We start from the raw sequence: 18,887 nt of genomic DNA, 5'->3' as shown, positions 1-18,887 counted from the left end.
GATTGTTAGGGTGCCTCAGCTAATCAGCATTCAGTAAATATTCAAATATTCATCAAATAGCAAGAGTGGTTAGTGGGATTACAGTTGATTATTTTATGTCTCTGTATTTCTTAGATTGTGTACCATGAATATATGTTGTTTTTGTAATTAGAAAGAAAAATAAAACATATTCTTTTTAAAAATGAAGGTCAGAGGGCTGGGCACGGTTGTTCATGCATGTAATCCCAGCACTTGGGGAGGCCAAGGCAGGAGGATCACTTGAGCCCAGGAGTTGGAGAGCAGCCTGGGCAACATGGCAAAACCCTATTTCTATCAAAAATACAAAAATTAGTGAGGCATGGTGGTGTACGCCTATAAATCCCAGCTACTTGGGAGGCTGAGGTAGGAGGATGGTTTGAACCCAGGAGGTGGAGGTTGCAGTGAGCTGAGATCGCACTACTGCACTCCAGCCTGGGCAACAGAGCCACACACTGTCTCAAAAAAAAAAAAAAAAAAAAAAAAAAAAAAAGAGAAGGTCTGGTGAGGTCACTCATGCCTGTAATCCCAGTGCTTTAAAAGGCCAAGGAGGATCGCTTGAGGCCAGAAGTTCAAAACCAGCCAGGGAAATGTAGACCTCATCTCTACAAAAAATGAAAAAAAAAAAAAAATTAACTGGGTGTGGTGACACACGCTTGTAGTCCTAGCTATGTAGGAAGCTGAAGCAGGAGGATCTTTTGAGCCCAGGAGTTGGAGGCTGCCGTGAGCCATAATCATGCCACCGCACTACAGCCTGGGCAACAGAGCAAGACCCTGTCTCAAAAAAAAAAAAACAAAACAAATTAAAGATGAGGGGCATAATTTCTCATATTTTTACATTCGCTCTCCCCACCCTTGTCTCTTTTATGTCTCTTTCTGCTGTTATAAAGAGTGCATCCTGTCTATGCAGCGATATTCAGAAGGCACCATAGAATGACAGTCGTTCTCTATTCTCCAGCACAGTGCTTTGGGGTCAGCTGACTCTATCCAGGCCTGCAGTACTGAAATGAGGCTCAGATCAGGATGGTAGCTGTGTCCATGGGAGATCTGTTCTCTCGATACATATCAATTCCTATCCCACCATTTCCTCAGTTTGACACTAAGCTGGATGCTCCCAGCCATCCCCAGTCCTCAGAGAACTGTATTTTTGCCTTCTAGTTTCATTTATTCAGCACCAAGGTCCAGTGGCACTGACATGGCTGCAGGAGTCAAGCCTGCAGTTGGTCTTTGGAAAACAGGGAGAGTGTGGGCGAGTGCATTAAAGGAAGCAAAGCTCTGGAAGGAAACCAGCTTCTAATCTTGACGCTTCCCCGGTTCTCTTTTTTTCTTTATAATTTTAGGTTTGTGGGTCCCAGATCTCCATATTTGCCTTTTGGAGCTGCTTTAGAAATAAGAAAAAAGATGAATGAGGGAATTAGGGCCAAGTTACTCCGGCCCCATGAAGCACCCCAGCACCAGGAAGCATAACCTGAGGCTCCATCACGTTTGGAGCTGCCTGCTTTGCAGTGGCCCACCCCACTCGTGCAGAGGGCCTATTTTCAGAGTCACAGAGGTAGGGAAGGAGCCAAAGGGCCAAAATATTTCTGAATATGTGGGCTTTGGGAGTACAAGGTGCCCGTGATCAGAGTCCTCTCAAACCCGTTGCTGCTCGCTTGTTCCCACATCAGTAAACGTTGCTGCCATCCACCAGCTGCCCAAGTCAGAAATCTAGGAGTTGCTTTGGACCACCTTCCTTTCTTCATATGTCACATCCAAGTATACCTGCAATCCTGCTTACTCTACTTTGTAAAAGTGGCCCTTGAAGCCACCCACTTCCCATTTCCAACTAGTGGAGACAAATATGCTCTTCTGTCTCTATAACTGGTATCTCCCAAATAGGACAATTGTTTAAATGCCTGCTAGTCCCAAATAACAGCAAGAGAGCATAAGGTCACACAGATGGTGACACATAGATCCAGAGGGGGAGTGCAGGCTTCCTGATTCCTAGTCCAGCACTCCTTCTGGATTTGTTCATTTGTTCAATATGCTGTATTGAGCCCTTAAGAGATGCCAGACACACTTACCTCTGGGGTTTCTCCAGGGTCACCTCTGGGGTGACTTCCCATATTGGATTATGGTTTTCTGCCTGTTATTTTATGTCCCTTTGCTCCGGCATGTCACAGAGTAGGGCATCCCTCAGACCCCTGCTGGACCTCTCATCCTAGCATTCCACAAGTTGACTTCTGTGTGGTTTACTCACAAACAGCTTCTGAGCTATGGGGCCAACAGAAAATACACACATTGAGGCATTTCTCCAGAGGAAGAAACTATGTGAGTCAAACATTTAAGCCGCAAGTAAGTGCAAATATTTCCTTCTAGACCAAACTTCTCTACATAGGAAAGGGGAACAGGAAGGTTGATCTGAGTTCAGTTTTCATTCCCATCACACTCCATGACATCTTGGGAAGGAGGAGCTCATAGCATAAGTCCTTAGCATATCCAGAATTCAATGATTCATTTAACACATGTTAATAAAGGTGTGTCATGTGCTCAGCATCAGCATGGGTTCTGGGAACACAGTGCTCTGTCACACAGATGGAGATTCTGTCCTAGGGGATTTTGTAGACTCACACAATTGGACCTAACCTACTACTTAGTTTCCTTTTAAATACATTCATTTTTGAATGCCGTATTCACAAATTTCAAATAAAGGATTATGGAATCATAGAATACAGGAGACACAAAGGAGATACTCATTTAGCCCAATGCCTCTCTCCACTTAGTCAATGTTTAAATCCCTTTCCCAATATCCCTCTCAAGTGATCATGTGATTCCTCCTTGGACACCTCTAATGACAGAGGATTTCCTGCCTCCAGGGTGATCTATTTAATTTCTAAACAGCAGTAGGGGTTAAATGTTCTTCCCTGTGTGAAGCCAAAGTCACTTTCCCTAAAACTTGTATTGCATTCTGCCCTTTGGGCCTATACAGGACAAGAGTCTCTTCCATTCTGAACGGGCCCTGGCTATGTGAGGATGGTTGTTATGTGCCCAAGCATTCTACAGACATCTCCCCTTGATGCTCCCTCTCCCCATGAACACGATTTTGAGCTCATTCTCTAGTCAAATGGCCAACAGAGCCACCCTCCCCTGCCCAACTCTGTGGAAGGACCTTCACGTAAACAATATTTTCCTCGATTCTGCCACATTAAGTTCAGGTATCATGCCACTATAGAGCATCCTTCTCTCACCTCTACAATACCCCATCACTTGTGTAACTCTGTGTGTAGCAATGAAACAAGCAGGCAAACTAGAGCTAATAATATTGAGCTTTCAGGGTGGCTTTGATTAAAAGAGGTAATGAATGTTGAATCAAACACTGCAACAAGTATTGATTGAACACTCATCCTGCACTGGACACTGTGCTGAGCTCTGTGTGTGACACTATCCTGAGGAAGATAGAAAAGGCCTTTAACCTTGTGGAACTTTTAGCCTACATCCTGAACATAAGCCCCTCTCCAAGGCTTGTACAGTTTTAACCAAAGCCAAGGGTCCTCAGAAGCAAATCTCCATGACCTAAGCTGTAAGCTCAAAAATGGTACCATTATTATTGTCATCATGATGAACATAGATACAACCATATTAATGCCAATAATGCCTTTAGATGTTACAATTCCCCTGCAACAATAATACTTTTGGAAACCTAGGAAAGTCCATAGTGGTATTTCTTATGAATAACAACCATGATATCACCTATTACCTCATTTTTTCCTGCTAGAAACTCCGTATTTCCCATAAATCAAGGAGTTTTATAATAATTGATCTGGGTTAGCTTCTACTGAGTGACTGTTCTAATCTGGATCACTTTTCCCACCGTGGTCAAACCAAATGTGAGATTCTAGTGCAAAGCAGCAGTTTTATAGAGGGCAGTGCAGTTGCACTTACAGGTATGGTGCCAGGCGCCTTTCCTCCTTCCACTGTCTGCTAGAGTCATTATCCTGACCACAGTTCTCTTCGGCCATCATCTTATTCAGCATGCTACAGTTGACAGAATTTGCATCAAATATTAAGGAGGCGTTCAGCTTTTCCAAAAGCTGTGCCTTGGCTTCCTTATCATTTCACATTATAGCTTGCACATTGTTTGGTCAGGGAACTGATGGGAATGGAAGTTATTTACTGTAAAATACATAGTCTCTTACTTCAGTTGAAACCACTGTTCTTCCTGTTTCTCTGGTACTGTCAGATAATCCACCATCTTGGGTGGGGTGTGCATGAAACCACTACCTAACATATGAGTAGGGGAGGGAAGTGACCACAGGATATCACTATCTGTGTCAGAAGAGTGGCATATATTTAGCAGGAAGCACTTCACATTTACTGGTAAAGCAGAGTTGTATATCTGGGAAGATGGTCCATGGCCACCATGTTACTAGGATGAGAGTTAAGGTCTCTTTCATTAAGCCTCATCCATGGCCCCTATATGCTGACAAGATTTATTAATACTATCTACGCCTTTGGATATTAATCATAATTTTTGTTTTGAGATAGAGTTTCACTCTTGTTGGCCAGGCTGGAGTGCAATGGCGAGATCTCGGCTCACCACAACCTCCGCCTCCTGGGTTCAAGTGATTCTTCTGCCTCAGCCTCCCGAGTAGCTGGGATTACAGGCACGTGCCACCATACCTGGTTAGTTTTTTATTTTTAGTAGAGACGGGGTTTTTTTCATGTTGGTCAGGCTGGTCTCGAACTCCCAACCTCAGGTGATCCGCCCATCTTGGCCTCCCAAAGTGCTGGGATTACAGGAGTGAGCCACCACGCCTAGCCTATTAATCATAATTTTATACATGTGGCTAATATTATCTACAATTAGCCTGGCATTGTGCTTGGCACTTTTTGTACTCTATCTCACTCAATCTGCACAATAAATCTTATGTGGTAAGCATGGTTATTCTGTTTTCACATGAGCAAACTTGTTCAGAAAGGGCAAGTGGGTTGCTCAGGGTAACTTTAGTAAGATTCAGGCCCAGTGTGGTGATGCACAGAGCCTGACATCTTTTCACTCTCTTACTTTACCACCCTGTACACATGAATCCCAATCCAGAAAAGAGGAGGCCCCTCTCAGAATGTCCTTCCTTCCATACTTGTTCACTCCCTCCCGTTATTTGCGTTTGTATCTCCTACATAGGCTTGCAAGTTCCAATGAGGGGAAGATGCCATTCATCTTTGTAGTCTTCCCAGAGAATAGAATACGATAGTGTCTCAAAAAATGCCAAGTGAAAGCACATACACAAACCAGAATATAATGCTGTAGCTGGAATTTCCGGCTCCTAGTTCAAAATTGAAGAAAGACTTCCTTCTTAAGTTTAATAATGAATCAAATCCTATATAGCCTATGTGATATTAATAGTAGCCTTGCAGTGACTGAACAGTAAAACCCCTTTTTCACTGTGGCTCTAAATTGCACATCCTCTTGGTGTCCAAAGCCAAAGAGAATAAAAATCCTCCCACCCGGAGTGTGCCACTCAAAAGTAGCTGAGTCAAGACATGCAGTTTCTCAAATATGAATAGAAAAACTTTCTGCTCTACATTAATAGGAGAAGCTTCCCCAGAAGCACAAGAAACTGGTGGGAGTCATTGTGCGAAGAGCATAAGAGGAGAGATCTCCTCTCTATATACAAAGTTGGCTTTGCTGGAACCAGATGCAGACTGAGAGGCAGTGTTCTTAGCCATTAGTATTTAAGATCCTGACACCTGAAAATCCTCATTCCAATTAGAATGGAAGAAGCATGCAAGAAATAGGTGCACGGGATCAGCAAGCCAAGAAAGAAAGTGGGCTGGGATGACAGTAACTCTTCAAACTTATGGAGGGCTTCCTATGTGCAGGCACTTACTTTATTAGTTTTAGTATTTGTAACAATTTGAGGGGTAGATCTATTTTGCAGATGTAGAAATGAAGCTGTAGAGAAGTAACCTGCCCAAGTTTTCCTTGTTGGTAAATGTAGAGCTGAGAGAATTGAACTCAGTTGTCTGACTCCAAAGCCTAAGTGCTTAACCATTAATGCTAATCATTAACCACACTTAACTAACCGTTTCATCTTTTCCTCGGTGAGCAGGGACTGGAGGTTACATACTAGAACTCCACTGCATATTCTTTATTGTCGTTATTTACATTATGAAAAAACTAAATGTACAGTCCTCATTCTGTAAAATGGATGCAGTCATTCAAAATTAATCTTTTTGTTGCCAATTTCAGTCCTGGGCTAACAACCTCCACTAGATAATGTACAGAGACACCTGGACTCAGTGTCTCCACACTGACAATTTTATTCAAGAAATTCATGTCCAGAATGGCCAACCAGATAAGCAGCAGCTGTTATGGGCTGGAGCCTGATAAAAATTGTTGCTTGAGGCTGGGCATGGTAGCTCATGCCTATAATCCCAGCACTTTGGAAGGTCAAATCTGAGGCGGCTAGATCACCTAAGGTCAGGAGTTTGAGACCAGCCTGGCCAACATGGTAAAACCCTGTCTCTACTAAAAATTAGCCAGGCCTGGTATTGTGCTCCTGTAATCCTAGCTACTTGGGAGACTGAGGCATAAGAATCGCTTGAACCTAGGAGGTGGAAGTTGCAAATGTTTTTTTAAAAAGCTACTTGTTTCACTTATATTGGTAGAGTGGATTATAGTCTACCATGCACTTCATATCTATTATTTCATTTGGTCCTCTAAAGAATATTATGAGATAGATAAAATAAGTAATATTATCCCTATTATATATATGAAGAGGCTCACTTAGAATTACAAAATTAGAGCCAGGTACAGTGGTTCACACCTGTAATCCCAGCACTTTGGGAGGCCGAGGTGGGCAGATCACCTGAGGTCAGGAGTTCCAGACCAGCCTGGCAAGCATGGTGAAACCCCGTCTCTACTAAAAATACAAAAATTAGCCGGTCGTGGTAGCAAGCGCCTATAATCCCAGCTACTTGGGAGGCTGAGGCAGGAGAATCACTTGAACCCAGGAGGCAGAAGTTACAATGAGCCGAGATCATGATACTGTACTCCAGCCTGGGCAACAGAATGAGACTCTGTCTCAAAAATAAATAAACAAAATAAAATTAGAAAGTGGTGAGACTGGGACTCTAGTTCAGGGGGACTTTGAGTTCAGGTCCTGATAATCCAAAACCCAAATAAACAAACTTCTTGCCCTTTAGAAATATGGATGGAACCATGCTCAAATCTTGACGTTATCACACAAGTCTATCAGCTTCACACATTACTATCACATCTGCCGAATAAGGATGAGGATATCTGCTTTGTAGGATTGTTCAACTAAATGAAATAATGTAGGTAAAACCCTTTCAATAAAGTAGTGAACAGAACAGACATGGATCCTGTCCTCCTGAAGTTTATAGTCTGGAATCAGGAGGTGGAGATTAAGAAGAAAACATTTAATAATACACATTTAACTATCAAGTTATACCAATAAGAAGCGTTGTAAGGGAAAAATGCAGAGTGCTATGCAGGTGTACAGTGGGGTGACATAACTTAGAGTGTGGTCCACAGAGGCTTCCCTAGGCAGTGACAGCTAAGCTGAGACAAGAGGATGCAGGACAATAAGCCAGGTGACATGGGGAAGTGTGAGGCCATGGGTGTGGGTGTCGGTTACAGCAGAGAGTGTTCCAGGCAAAAGAAGCATTTTTGAAGAAGTGTGGTGCTCATGAGAAACAAAGGAATTACTTGTGGGGCTGGAGTGTAAAGAGACCTAAGAAGAAGATGTGACAGGATGTTGGTGAGGTTGGCAGCCTTCATGCCATGTGGGGCCTTGTTGGTCAAGTTTAAAATTTTGAACTTTATCCTAACAGCAATGGGAAACAACCAAAGGGATTTAGGCAAGGGGGCAACATGAACAGATTTGAGCTTTACAAACTTTCAATTCCTAACTAGGGAAAGTTGGGATCTTTTTAAAACTTTTCCTTTGGCCGGGTGTGGGGGCTTACACCTGTAATCCTAGCACTTTGGGAAACTGAGGCGGACGAATCACCTGAGGTCAGGAATTCAAGACCAGCCTGGTCAACATGGTGAAACCCCGTCTCTACTAAAAATACAAAAATTAACTGGGTGAGGTGGCAGGCGCCTGCAATCCCAGCTACTCAGGAGGCTGAGGCAGGAGAATCACTTGAACCTGGGAGGCAGAGCTAGCAGTGAGCTGAGATTGTGCCATCGCACTCCCGCCTAGGCCATGGAGCGAGACTCCATCTCAAAAAATAAAAACAACAACAACAAAAAAACCCTTTTCTTTATTTTTTGAACAAACGCTTCCTTAGTATCTCTTACATTGCAAAGACAGCAATACGCTGTTTGTTTCAAATGTAGAATCCAAAGACTTCGAATGGGGCAAGAACCAACACATCCCTTTAAGGAACTAGGACATGTCACCTCAAAGGCTGCCTCTGTTCCCGCCACCTAATGCAGTTGCTTCTCACTCTAAGCAAGAAGTAACCTCCAAATCCTAAAAGTACATTAGGAACCAGTGGAACATTTCTGGGAAGCTCATTTATTTGTTCTTTTCATTGAGCAGACAAATATAAAGCATCAACTATGTACCCAGCACTGTACTGGGTGCTGAGGGTACAAGACTGATAAGATGGAGGTCCTGTACTTTAAGAACTCATGGTTTGGGGTCGAGGTAGGCCAGAAAAATAACAGTCCCAACAAAGTAGAATCTGTTAAAAAACGATGAGGGAGTTGCTCGCAGAACCTAGAGTGAGGAAAGCTTTAGAAGAGGCGATTAGCACCTAATGTGTGCTCAGTAGCTGCATACTGAGTAAATTAAAGTTTGAGCTGAGTCTTTAAACTCTTAGCAGGTAGAATAAGAGGAGCAGGGAATGAATAAGATCATATGTATCAGAAGAGTGGCTTTTGAGATTATTTTATCAGCAGTAAACTGGATGGGTTGAAAGGGAGAGATTATAGGCAAGGAGGTCAAGTAAAAACCTGGAGCAGTGATCCTGCTGAAAATTGAAGAGGACTTCATGTGCACTCAGCAGTAATTGGGACTGTTCTCAGTTTGCCTAACCTTAACTTGAGCTTGGTGGTACAGTGTATGGCTTATAATTGTTATTTGCATCTCCCCATGAATGCATGCCTATTCTCCCTCACTAGGGTGGAGACTGTGTCATTGACTGAAATCTTTACATTACTTAATTCTGTGCCCTGCACTGCATGCATCCCCATCAAAATTGGGTTGATGATTGGATTCCTTGAGATGTGTGGGAGTGGGAGAGCTGGAACAAGGGAGGAGGGAGAGGAAGGGAAGCAGGGCTGGCAATGAGGGTCAAAAAGGATTTCATGTTATCTTAAATTTTTTTCACAAGTGTAATGATGCCTTTATGTGTTCATGACTTAATTAAATAGTTTTTTAAGGTAATAAAATCATTAAGAATATGCAGTATTGCTTTTCACTGCTTTTCTATTTTTCTTTTTCCTTTTTGTTTGTTTGTTTGAGATGGGATTTTGCTATGTTGCAGGCTGGAGCACAGTGATGCAATCATGGCTCGCTGCAGCCTTGACCTTTCAGGCTTAAGAGATCCTCCCACCTCAGCCTCTTGAGTAGCTGGGACCACAGGGGTGGGCCACCACGTCCAGCTAATTTTTTTTTATAGTGACAAGGGTCTCACTATTTTGCCCAGACTGGTCTTGAACTAGCCTTAAGCAATCCTCCTGCCTCAGCCTTGCAAAGTGTTGAGATTACAGGCATGAACCACTGTGCCATGCCCAGTAGTGCTTTTAACTGTGAAAAGTTTGAAGTACCTAAATATTCAGCAATAGAAATATTACCAAATCAATCATGATACAATTTCAGTGGCATAATTTAACAAAAATAATGTTGTTGAGGTATGTTCACAGATATAAAGAAATTAGTAATTTATAGTTCCACTTGAAAGTAAGTAGATATTAATTATTATATTCTGAATTATCCCATTTTTGTTAACAAATATATGCACAAAAAGGTTTAAGATACTTTCATATAAGAAGTTTACATAGTTTCTACATCAGCGGGATTCTGTTGTGCTTTCTTTTACTTCTCTATTTCCTAATTTTTAAATAAAAAATAAATAGTAAGAAAACCCCAATTTAAAAAAAATGTAAATGAAATGAGAAAACTGAACTAGGAACAAAGAGAACAAGAAAGCTAAGAGGAAAAAGTGTATGATGGTGCCATGGTGGATGGGTATAATGAAGTAGAGAAAAGACGTTCTTGGAATTGTTTTTTTGAAAGAGATTTTCTTATTTTCCATAAAGTTAAGGGGAAAAATATTTTTGTTCTCAGAGTTTTTCAGTGTGCTTTCCAAGCCATCAGATTCCTAAATATAACCAAAGTTGATGATTTTACAAGTAAGCCAATATAAACATAGTAGATGTTTATATTTCAACATTAACAACGTGACATTGGAGCCGCAAAAGATCTTCCCAATTGGCCATATTTTATTTTTCTCAAAAGTTTCCATTTTCAGTCCCCTATTAAAATACACCCAGTCCCCCCATCTCCGACCCCCACCCCACCCCTTTGTGGCTTTAAAATTTCAAGAAAAGGCAGAACCAGATTAATAGAGTAACACTGGACAGAGCATGTGGAAGAAAGGAGCAAGAGTGAGGTGGTAGAAAGTTAAGCATTTGGGGAGGAAGAGGAAGAGAAGGATTTTTTGCAGAGCCTTGCCTCAAAGAGGTACTACTACTCAAACTTAGTCACATCATGTAGGCTCTTGTTAACATGCAGATTTTGATTCCGCAGATCTGGGTGGGACTCCCTGGTGATACCCATGCTTACTGGTCCATGGACAACTTTGAGCAGCGAGGCCTTAGACTCTGGGAATTTGCTCCTCCACCCTGGTCACATTTCACATGGGCAGCCTCTGATTGTGATAACCTCTTTCTTTCTAACTTAATAAGGTTTTATTATTATTATTATTATTATTGTCAAAATACCAAATAGTGGAAACTTTTCAGAAAGTCATTTAACTATGAGCAAGGTGCAGTTCAAGGCACTCTCCATGGAAGAGAGTAAAACGGGAAATACAATATAGAATGGGTAGGAGCCCCTGATATACGAATGTTATTTGTTATAAAGGGCGTGGTGTTGTGGAAAAATCCCTGGACTGGTTGTAAACAAAACTGGCTTCAATCCTAGGGATTACTAACTAGCTATATGTCCTTGTGCCCATCATTTTTCTCTGGTTCTCTGTTTCCTTTCCTGTTCAATAAAATAATTGGTCTACATGGCTTCTAAAATCTTTTCAGCTCTGACACTTGAGGAGTCTATAAAGGAGATCATATATCAACAGGAAGGGAGGGAAAGGGATATGCCACCACATGCGCAGCTGCCAGGGATCCTGCACATGTGGTATTATTGTGGCGGAATCTCCCCCCTTGTCTGCCCAGATGCAAAAATGTTATTGGAGTGAGAGACTGGGAAACTTGCCTGGTATGAAATCCTAGTACCCCAACTTCCTGGTTTTGGCAATTTAGTGTCTTGGGAATCAGTCCCAGCCCCTATAAAAGAAGGCAGACCCTGTAAACATGCCCTCCAAGAACCTCCAGTGTAGTTCTGGCAGCTTTCAAATTCTAAGGTCCCCAGTCCTCCATTCTAAGGCCACCCTCAGGTTTCACCTCATTCCCCTATACTGGTCAGCAGCCAAATTCTGCAGCCTCTTTAACTTAAGATCCCAGCCAAAAAACCTGACTGCCCTTCTACTTGTGAAGAAATCCCAGTTCTCAAAGCAACTCCAGCCCTCCCCAACCGACTCCCCTCTGGTCTGAGGGGAGTATCTGGGAGTATCTCCCAGATACTCAAACTCACTTCAGCACTTTAGCACTCAAGCCTCAGGGATTTGGGCTGGCTGGTAGGTGACACTTCTCTGTTTAAGATAGTCCCATCCGCAGAGCGAGGATCAGCCCCTAAATTGATAAGCAGAGGGTGGGAAAGCGACCTGCCTTAGTGAGATTACCCAGACTCTAAAGTAAGGTCCTGCAGCTCCACCTCATACCTCCACAGACACATACTCTTCAGCTTTTAAGTTATGAAACAGGCCTGTTGCTATTCTAAGGAAGTCTCACAAGTCACCTTATAAACATGCCGCTTCAGGCAGCTTCCTGTGGTTTGCCAAAGGCCAGCTGGGAAGGCAGCCAGACTCCCGCCATGGCTCTGGAACCCCCTCCTCTAGCAGACATTCACTCAGGGCATGACCTCCTGAGGTGCCCACTTGGGATGCAGGAACTTAGTGGCTGCGAGAGTTGTTATTTTTCCCTCCAGCCCCAGCCTGGGCTGGGCTGAATGATGTGGCTGGCTGGTACAAAGGCTGCTTTTTATAATGTTCTTCTTTGGTATTTTTGGTGTCTGGAGAGGGTTTCCTTTCCTCCCACAGTTAATTAGCAGCATCAAGCATTTCCCTTTCTCCAACAGAAGTCTGTTCCCACCCCTGAGGCCAGGCAGAGGGGGTGGCAGGTGTGGCTAAATGCCCCCTGAGGTTAACCTCAAACTTAAACTTAGAGCCCCACTTGGTTAGAAGTGAAGTGAAATGCAGGGCTAGCTTCCATTCTGGGCAGAGTTGGCAAGCGGGCACACGTCCCTGGCAGGCTAGCATCCCAATCAGGTGAGGGGACAGAAAAGGGGGTGGGGAACCAATGTGTGTTTGACACATTTGTGAATTGTTTCTACAACAAAGACTTTTTTTAAAACAACAGAGTGAAGCTTTATATATTTGAATGAGAAGCACACAGAAGGGCCTATTGTCTGGAGGAAAAATTGCATGAGTAATTGTGCATGACTTCAGACTTCCCAGTTGAAATGTTAGGCGTATTAAGGATGATTGAGGGCATTCCAGTGTTTTCAGTGAGGAGAAGAGGGAGGACGGAGCTCCTGGGACTAGGGGAGGCAGGTTATGTAGCAAGACAAGGGAGGAAGGAATCTGAGGAACTCTACTCCCCACTTTGCCTCTCTGGTTTCCATTTTTCCTCTGTTTAATTGAAGTGCCACCTCCTACAGGAAGGCTTCCTGACCCTATCTCCTTCCTCCACCTGTCACTTTAGGTGTTCTTGATACATATCTCCTGTCTTTTCATTATTTGCTCGACTATGATACTATGGATGGACCATAGAAAAGTGAAGATGGACTCCAGGACCTGACTTTGCCGCTTCCTAGATGTGTTACATTGGACAAGTTACTTAGCCTCTCTGTGCTTCAGTTTTCTTGTGAGACTGAATAATACTTACCTTCTAGGGTTGTTGAGAAGATTAAATGTGTTAAAACACATAAGGAATTGAGAATAGTGCCTGACATACAGTATGCATTCTCAATAAATGTTAGCAATTATTTATTTTTATTTGCATCCCCTCTTGTTTGCATAGGACCTAATATATCATGGGGCAGCTGTGTTCAACCCTCATATGCATCATAATTGCTTGAGGAGCTTTAGAAATGTATAGGTCTGGCCTAGGTTCCATTAATCTATGGGTGAAAACTGGTAATGCTATTTTGGAAATGTTCCCTGGGTGGTTTCATTATATAACCAGGTTGAAAACCAGTGTCATAGATGCTCAATGAATATTTGTTGAATGAATGAATGAATGAATGAATGAACCAAATGAGGTTAGAAAGAACAAACCCCGTGCTGGCTTCGGCAGCACATATACTGAAATTGGAATGATATGGAGAAGATTAGCATGGCCCATGCACAAGAATGACACACAAATTCATGAAGTTTCCATATTAAAAATACATAGAGAGAAAAAGAACAAACCCAGATTACCCCATCTTTAGGAATGTGAAGGCATGATGATTCTGTCTCCTTCAGAAAGTTGGCTCTTCCTGAGAGGTTTCAAGAGAAAAATATGACAGAGAATATAATGGAATACATGAAAGAAAGAATCATAATTCTAGTCACCTCAACATGAAAGTATTGAAGAAATAGAAAAACAATTGCCTAGAGCTCATATTAGAGATCAACAGTTATTTCCTCTTGCTCTCTCCTTCTGTGCATGCAGATTTATTTCCTGGAGTTGCTATAATGACTCTAGCTAGAAGCTGAACTTTGACTTTTCCTCTAGTTTTAATTTCGATTTGCTACTCAATCTTTAATTTAGTGGATGTAAAAACTTAAAGACCTCAACTGAAGCATTTGCACCACTCTAATTTATATTCATGCATGATGATAGCATAATTATAATTAACTACTTTACCTAGTTGGTCCACAAAATTTAAACTGATTACTGCTTGTAGAACATTAAGTCAGGTACCTCAAAACAGAAATAGGAAACTAGGCCAGGGTGGTGGCTCACACCTATAATCCCAGTACTTTAGGAGGCTAAGGAGGGTGGATTGCTTGAGCTCAGGAGTTCAAGACCAGCCTGGTCAACACAGGGAAATCCTGTATCTACCAAAAATACAAAAATTAGCCGGGTGTGGTAGCACATGCCTGTAGTCCTAGTTACTTGGGGGACTGAGGTGGGAGGATCACTTAATTCCAGGAAGTCAAGGCTGCAGTGAGCCATGAAGGAAAATTAAATTTAAGAAAAGAAGATGCTATATACAAGCAACAGTGACAAGGTGAGAAACTAGCAAACCTACAGTTGTCTAAGTAGTTTTTGATGCCCAATATTTAAAAAGTTAGTAAAAATCTTGCATTAATTCCCAAATGAAGAGAACGGGACGTTTTAGAAAATAAAAATACTTAAATCTAGGAATAAATATTCTTTATGACTTCACTAAACAACAAAAAATAACAGGAGAGATGTACCATTTCCTGAATGAAGGATCAGTAATGTGAAGGTGTCATTTCTCCTCAAATTGATCTATAAGGCTAGGTACAGTGACTCATGCCTATAATCCCAGCACTTTGGGAGGTCAAGGCGGGCAGATCACTTGAGGTCAGGAGTTCGAGACCAACCTGGCCAATATGGTGAGACCCTGTCTCTACTAAAACTACAAAAATTAGCCAGCATGGTGACACATACCTGTAATCCCAGCTATTCAGGAGGCTGAGGCATGAGAGTCGCTTGAACCTGGGAGGCAGAGATTGTAGTAAGCCGAGATCGCACCACTGCCCTCTAGCCTGGGCAACAGAGTAAGACCCTGTCTTTAAAAAAAAAAAAAAATTGATCTATAAACCTAATAAAATCTCAATTAAAAAACCAGAAATGTTTTTTTTCTGAAACTTGATGAGCTGATTCTAAAACTCATTTGGAAGAGACAGATGGTAATGAAAACAATGAGTTAACAGAGCAGACTCAGTAAATTCATTCTAGAGCACAGAAACAAGCATGTGCATAGATGGGAATTTGTTAGAGATAAAAGGTGACATTTAAGATTGGAAATAAAAAAAAAAGGATTATCCCATAAGTCACACTGGATAATTAGCTTTCCATTTGGAAAATAAAAGTTAGATTTTTGGGGCCGGGCATGGTGGCTCACTCCTGTAATCCTAGCACTTTGAGAGTCTGAAGCGGGCGGATCATTTGAGGTCAGGAGTTCAAGACCAACCTGGCCAACGTGGTAAAACCCTATCTCTACCAAAAATACAAAAATTAGCTGGGCATGGTGGTGCAAGCCTGTAATCCCTGCTACTCTGGAGGCTGAGGCAGGAGAATTGCTTGAACCCAAGAAGTGGAGGTTGCAGTGAGCTGAGCTCATACCACTGCACTCCAGCCTGGGAGACAGAGTGAGACTCCGTCTCAGAAAAAAAAAAGTTAGATTTTTACCAAACACAAGGTAACTTTCAGCTTGACTGAAGAGCTAAATCAAAAAAAAAATTAATAGTAAGACAAAATATAGGAGACTATTTCTATAGTATGAAAGTGGAAAAGTTCCTCTTAAGCAAATTTCAGAACAGAGAGCATTACAAAAGATAAGAGGGACCGATTTGACTAGAGGGTTTTAACTTTTTATTTTTACAGAAGTGGAGTGAATGGTACAATGATGCCTTCTGTGTGCATCACCAAACATAACAATCATCAAATTCATAGCCAGTCTTATTTCATCTATCTGCCCACCCTCACTGGATCATTTTGAAGCAAATATCAGATGTCATTTTATTCATAAATATAGTTATTATACCCAAAATACTAATAATTAACTATGTTAAATATACAGTTTTACTATTTTTTAAATTGAAGACTTTCATACAGCAAAAATACCATAAGAAAAGTTAAAAAAGAGTGAAAAGGACAGATTAGTTGCCAAATATACAACAAAAGATTAATATCCTTAATACATAAAGAGTACTTATCAATGAATATAAAATACAAATTGAACTAAACTATTAAAAAAAATGAACCAAGGAATTGAACAGGTAATTAAACGGAGGAAGAAATGTAAGTTTTCAATAAGCATATAACAATGGTCAGTCTTATGGGTACCTAAGGAAATGTATCTTAAAATAAGTATGAAATATTTTTAATCTTCAGATTGTCAAAAACGAATAAACAATAAAATCCAACATTAGCAAAACTTCAGGGGAAATGACACTCTCAAACTCTGTGGGAGTATTAGTTGTTATCACAGTTTCTAGAGAGCAACTTGGAAATAGGTATGAAAATTTTCCATTTCTAGCTGTCTAACCTGGAGAAAAGTTTGTAGAATAATCCATTTACGCAGTAAATTTAGCAAAAATTAGAGAGAATACCAGGAAACTCCCATAGTACAGCCGGTAAACAGTGCCAACACTGGAGTTAAAGTGCTGTGGTTCAAATCCCAGTTTGGCTACTTACTAGTCCTGAGACTTTGGGTGAGATTACCTTAGCTGCTTCAGCAGTCAACTAGGGATAACTATTTCATAGGGTTATTCTGAGAAACATTTTTCATGCCAGGTATGGTGGCTCACGCCTATAATCCCAGAACTCTGGAAGGCAGAGACAAGAGAATTACTTGGGCCTAGGAGTTCAAGATCAGACTTGCAAAGGACTTAATGTCAGGGATAAAATACTTCCCTCTGCCAGGGTAGTCCACCCATCTCTTTTCCAAACGCCTGGCCCTGTATACCATTGCATGTTCCTAAATATGTAAGTGCGTAGAGAAACTTACAGCAGAAACTGAGAGCATGACAATTTACAGAATAAGGTGGGGTTGAGTGGAAATATGTCAGATTTTTACTTTTTACTTTCTACTTGTTTATTTTAAAACATTTTGCAGGCCAGGTGCAGTGGCTCATGCCTATAATCCCAGAAATCTAGGAGGCAGAGGTAAGAGGATCGCTTGAACCTAGGAGGTCAAGACCAGGCTTAGCCAACATAGTGAAACCTAGTGAAACCCTCATCTCTTAAAAAAAAAAAAAAAATGCAAAGAATGTATTCATGTATTTATAATCACTTGTGTAATTAAAACTTGTTAAATTTGACAGAAGAAATAAGATGGTAGGCAAAAGTATTTGTCCCAGGAAGTTAGAAAAATGGAATATGATGATAGCATGTATCATGTCCTAGATATTTTAGATGATGGAATGTGAGTTAGGTACAGAGACTGGGTTTTCAGAACTAAAAATCAGAACCCAATGTCTACCAAAGGATTTTTAGTGTAATTTCTGTGTTGGAGAGGCAGCCTGGATCGTTCAGTCTGGATGCCAAAATAATGGACTTTCTGGAACAATGTAACGGTTTATTATTACAAATAAACTGAAACTGGGCCTGTTCAAAAATTCCCAATCACGTTCCAATTTTGGATCCTGTTGGAACTGAATTCCTCCTGACCCAAAACCAGTTTAGAACCTAGCATTCAGCCTGCCTTATACTGACTCTGCTAGGTCCAAGGCCTTGCAGATTTCCTCCCTGTGAGATCTCCCAGGAGCCCTGGCAGAGGATTTCTAACTTCTCAATTGCTTCTGTGGCATCTCCAGGCACATTGTCTGCCCTCACCTCCTAGGGAAGCTACTTTCCTGTCTCTGTCATCCCCCTGGTTCCCTATGACCAGCCCCCATCCCCCAGCCCCAGCCTGGCGTGAAGCTGAGCCAGCTCAGGCCTGGCCTGAGCTTCTGATACCAATCCTGCTGAGGTTAGCACAGACAGTCTGAGACACAGGGTAAGCTGAGGCCATGGGAATGAATTTCTGGGTAACAGAAGGAGGAGGGCAATAAGGTCAGAGATAGCAAAGAGTTTGCCAGGAAACCAGAGACATGGGTGCTGAATGGAAAAGAGAAGTCGGAGCAGGACTCACTGAACATCTTGAGGCCACTTAAAGGAAGTGGGAAAAAGGTAGGAACAAAAAATACACAGCAGTGTTAGCTCTAAGTGTGAGAAAGGATGACTTTCATATCATCAATTGATGACCTTGATCAATGATCAAGGTAAATGCATGGGTTCATCCCTGAGAAGGACAAAACAAAAAGCTCCAGTGGGCCCCAGAAGGTTCTGCTGGGGAACAGGGAAAGAAATGAGTCAGAAAAACCTGCTTCCCATACTGGCTGTGTGACGTGGAGCAACCACCTTTACCCCCTGAGCTTTTCCAGCAAGTCGTGTTCCTTCTAAATATATATATATTTTTTACAGTACAAATTGATTTATTTAAAACAGTTACAAAAAGCACAACAAAATAGAGATTATCCTTAGAATTATTAATGCTTTGTTAAAGATCAGGTAGGATTAGAGGGTAAGAAATGGTATTGGGTGGAGGGAGCACCTGACTAGTTCTAAGGCTTTAGATACAATGCAGTTGATTACATATTAATTCAGCCATTACATACTGGGGATGGTAGATGGGGGATCAGTAATTTATCTACAGGGAACTCCTACACAGATCCATCCAGACCTCCCCAGTGCCATCCTTCTCCACTCCTTAGGACCCTAAAGCCACCTGGATGACAACATTCCCATCCTTCTTTCTCCACCCCATTCCCTATCCATATATTCTTCCCTC

At 41.7% G+C, this 18,887-nt stretch overlaps 1 long non-coding RNA gene and 1 other non-coding gene across 2 annotated transcripts in view; one reads left to right on the top strand and one right to left on the bottom strand.

Annotated features, from left to right (window-relative positions):
- Positions 1-15,041, bottom strand: part of LOC115893601 — a 44,116-nt gene extending 29,075 nt beyond the window's left edge. The window contains exons 1-4 of the long non-coding RNA XR_004053660.1: positions 14,999-15,041; positions 13,795-13,853; positions 11,847-11,944; positions 2,079-2,268 (exon numbers count right to left, since the gene is read on the bottom strand). This is a non-coding gene — a long non-coding RNA (uncharacterized LOC115893601). The remainder of the gene's footprint in view (positions 1-2,078; positions 2,269-11,846; positions 11,945-13,794; positions 13,854-14,998) is intronic.
- On the top strand, positions 13,654-13,760 carry LOC115893705. The gene has a single exon (XR_004053767.1). It is a non-coding gene; the product is annotated as a U6 spliceosomal RNA (small nuclear RNA).
- Positions 15,042-18,887: the final 3,846 nt, after the last annotated feature.

The sequence above is a fragment of the Rhinopithecus roxellana genome, chromosome 15 (genome assembly GCF_007565055.1).
Source record: "Rhinopithecus roxellana isolate Shanxi Qingling chromosome 15, ASM756505v1, whole genome shotgun sequence".
Lineage (NCBI taxonomy): Eukaryota > Metazoa > Chordata > Mammalia > Primates > Cercopithecidae > Rhinopithecus > Rhinopithecus roxellana.
The sequence above is the reverse complement of the archived record's forward strand: the minus strand, read 5'-3'. Positions and strand labels throughout refer to the sequence as shown.